We start from the raw sequence: 4,182 nt of genomic DNA on the forward strand, positions 1-4,182 counted from the left end.
GAGTGTTGAGTCTCACCCTGTTTTATGTACTAATGAATAAGATAGCATCTGAGAAATACTCAAATTGGGTAACTCCAATCATATATGCTGATGATATTTTGTTTCAGGGCAAAGATATTTCAAAGATTCAAACAGTGTTGGACAATTTCGGAAACCAGTGTCACCACATGGGACTAGTGGTTAATGAAGACAAAACTAAAGTTTGAATGTAGAAGTCGGAGGCCCATTATATTGGAAATAAACGGTAAAAATATAGAGTTAATATATATAAATATTTAGGCATATATGTTGGATATACCTATGAGAGTTTGGAAACTGAGATGAACAGACTGTTGAGTCAATGTCGGAAGAGATTACAACCTCTGAAGGCCTTGGCATGCTGTGGAAAGGAGTGGGAGTCCAAGTGCTACGAATGATGTACTTGAGTACTGTAAGATTTCTTATTGATTATGCTGCACCTGTCATTTCTTGTTTTGGTAAAGGTAGGATGGGCAAGTTGGAGAAGATACAAAATGAAGCCGTTGGGGGTCGTTGTGAGCCGCTGCTACCTTAATTTTTGCCCACACTTGTCTTGCAGACGTTTCTCTTCCAATAGAGCTAGTGAACTCTAGTCAATGTCTTTCCCTTTGTAACTCATCTGCAATGTATGTACCTTTACCTGAATAAAAAATCTAATCTAAATCTATATGCTTAGATATATGCAAATGAGAGAGTAATAGAGCGAAACCTTTAAAATACTGAACAATTTGGAGGATATTGATTCATACAATTTCTTCAAAAGGTCAGATGTAACACGAACAAGGAGCAAAGGTTTCAAGCTCAACAAGCCAACAGTGTAGGAGTGACAACAAATGCTTTTTAACCCATACGATTATGATCATGGCAATAAGGTTTCTAAAACAGTAGGCATTCTTCCAAAGCCAGACACTGTACTATGTTCCTCGCCCTAACCTAGTCACTCAGTATTATTCACTCATTTATCTATGTCTTGTCTATTTATGTCTTAAAGATTACAAGACGTACATTAGTCAATACAATTGGTGCTTAAAATGTTAAGGATCTCTTGTGAAACACGGGTATTAATAAAAAAATTTATTATGTAAAATAAATAAAAAAGGCCCAAGGGCCATGAAGTAACAAGAATGCAAGGCCGGCACAAGCTGGCGTAAGTAGAGAAGACGGAAGATTCTTCATATTAAAAGACCCTGCTTCTCCAAGATGGCAGTCACACCCTGCTTGCCCTGGACAATCACCATATGGAGAAGGACTGTTTACTGTGAAGGGAAGTCCACAAATGCAATGCCAGCATGAGTCAGTCTTGAAGGGTAAACGATGATGGCACCCTCACAGTAACACAAAAGCCGAGCAAGCCCAGTGAGGAAGACCTGTTGATGGGAAGGAGGAGAATCATTAGTCACAACAAAATCCACATAGAAACAAAGGAGAGAAAAAAAATAAAGTGGATGTCTTCTTTTTGTATAGACATAATAAATATTGCCATTTGGCTATGTATTTATATGATATATAATAGAATACAGCATAAAACAAAATAAGAGGGGTGGTAGGAGAAGAAAAGATTAGTGTTCAGTGAGAATCCACAAGGTCTTCTCTGAATACTCTTTATTTTCTTCAAGGCTGTGGGTCCCTACAATTGCACCAGAGGTGGTACACACCCCTATTATTATTTAAACAGGTGAGTACACACACGGTGTTAGCAAACTTAGCCTCCAAACACACACACACACACATGGTATCAGCAAGCTTAGCCTCCAAACACACACACACATGGTATCAGCAAGCTTAGCCTCCAAATACACACATGGTATCAGCAAGCTTAGCCTCTAAACACACACACACACACACACAAACGGTATCAGCAAGCTTAGCCTCCAAACACACACACACACACACACACATGGTATCAGCAAGCTTAGCCTCCAAACACACACACACACATGGTATCAGCAAGCTTAGCCTCCAAACACACACACACACACATGGTATCAGCAAGCTTAGCCTCCAAACACACACACACATGGTATCAGCAAGCTTAGCCTCCAAACACACACACACAGAAAATGGGGACATTGAAACAGTTGATAAACTTGATTTCAAGAGAGAGAGGTCACTATGGGGAACTTCAAATTTTTTTTAATAAGTAATTAGGCAGACTTGTTGCTAGACAGGGAAGTAAATTAAATGTATGCCAAATTTTGCAAAATATACAATGAAGGCACACAAACATTCATACCAAAACAGAGATGCAGGGCCAGAAAACAGGATTGGTTCAACAGAAATTAAGAGAGGGCCACAGACCAAAAGACACAAAAATGGAATGAAAGACACTGAAAAACTACAAGCAGATGTCAACAAAGTTTTCGATTGGGCAGCAGAAAATAACATGATGTTTAACAGTGATAAATTTCAGGTATGGCAAAAATGAGGATCTGAAACATAATACAGGGTACAAAACACAATCGAATCTTCCCATAGTAGAAAAACAGCATGTCAAGGATTTGGGAATAATGATGTCCGACGATCTAATGTTTAGGGAGCATAACCAAGCAAATATTGCGTCAGCCAGAAAAATGATCGGATGGATTATGAGAACTTTCAAATCCAGGGATCCCATCACAATGGTTGTACTCTTCAAGTCACTTATGTTGTCCCGTTTCGAGTACTGCTCAGTATTCACTTCCCCCTTCAGAGCAGGAGAGATTGCTGAAATAGAGGGAATACAGAGAACATATACGGCACGCATAGACGAGATAAAACACCTAAATTATTGGGATCGTCTCAAAGCTCTCCAAATGTACTCTCTAGAAAGGAGACGAGAGAGATACCAAATAATATACACATGGAAGATACTGGAGGGCCAGGTCCCAAATCTACACAGTAAAATAACAACGTACTGGAGTGAACGATATGGAAAAAAATGCAAGATTGAACCAGTGAAGAGCAGAGGTGCCACAGGCACAATCAGAGAGCACTGTATAAACATCAGAGGTCCGCGGTTGTTCAACGTCCTCCCAGCGACTATAAGAAATATTGCCGGAACAACCGTGGACATCTTCAGGAGAAAACTGGACTGTTTTCTAAGAGAAGTTCCGGATCAGCCGGGCTGTGGTGGGTATGTGGCCCTGCGGGCCGCTCCAAGCAACAGCCTGGTGGACCAAACTCTCACAAGTCGAGCCTGGCTTCGGGCCGGGCTTGGGGAGTAGAAGAGCAGAACCCCATCAAGCAGGTATCAACATAGAAAGAAGCCAAACCCCCAATCATACCAGCGATACAAAGATGCGAGAAACAACTATACAGCAGTAAGGGGAGAGGCAGAAAGAAATTTTTAAAAAGGGATAATGGATAAATATAAAACAGAACTGGGCCTATTCTACAAATTCATAAACAACAAATTGCAGGTAAAGGATAATATCCAGAGGTTGAAAATAGGAAACAGATTCACAGAAAATGATAATGCAATGTGTGAAACATTAAACCAAAAGTTCCAAAGTGTGTTTATACAAAATGAAATCTTAAGAGAACCAGACACAATAAGAATTTCTGAGAACATCATAGAGCGTATAGAGGTGTCTAGAGATGAAGTGGAAAATATGCTAAAGTAGCTAAGTAAGAACAAAGCAGTTGGTCCAGATGGAGTTTCACCATGGGTTCTGAGAGAATGTGCATCTGAGCTCATCCTTCCACTTCACCTGATCTTTCAGGCATCCCTGTGTACAGGAGTCATAGCAAACATGTGGAAAAAGGCTAACATAGTTCCAATCTACAAAAGTGGCAACAGGGAAGACCCCACCTCTCTCAGTTATAGACCTGAATCATTGACAAGTGTAACAGTGAAAAGATTGAAAAAAAAAAAATAATAAAAACTAAATGGGTAGAACACCTGGAGAGAAATTATATAATATCACACAGACAGTATTGTTTTCGATCTGGAAGATCCTGTGTATCGAATTTACTCAGTTTCTATGATTGAGCCACAGAGATTTTAAAGGAAAAAGGTAGTTGGGTCGACTGCATCTATCTAGACATAAAAAAGGCTTTCGACAGAGTTCCACATAAGAGGTTGTTCTGGAAACTAGAAAATTTTGGATGGGTGACAGGTAAGCTTCTAACATGGATGAAAAATTTTCTGACTGATAGAAAAATGAGGGCAGTAATCAGAGGCAA

At 39.7% G+C, this 4,182-nt stretch overlaps 1 long non-coding RNA gene across 1 annotated transcript in view; it reads right to left on the bottom strand.

Annotated features, from left to right (window-relative positions):
* Positions 1-1,135: 1,135 nt before the first annotated feature.
* The window catches only part of LOC138355138 (uncharacterized), a 7,149-nt gene continuing 4,102 nt past the window's right edge, over positions 1,136-4,182 (bottom strand). Inside the window, exon 3 of the long non-coding RNA XR_011223855.1 lies at positions 1,136-1,385. This is a non-coding gene — a long non-coding RNA (uncharacterized lncRNA). The remainder of the gene's footprint in view (positions 1,386-4,182) is intronic.

Source organism: Procambarus clarkii, chromosome 6 (assembly GCF_040958095.1).
Source record: "Procambarus clarkii isolate CNS0578487 chromosome 6, FALCON_Pclarkii_2.0, whole genome shotgun sequence".
Classification (NCBI taxonomy): Eukaryota; Metazoa; Arthropoda; class Malacostraca; order Decapoda; family Cambaridae; genus Procambarus; species Procambarus clarkii.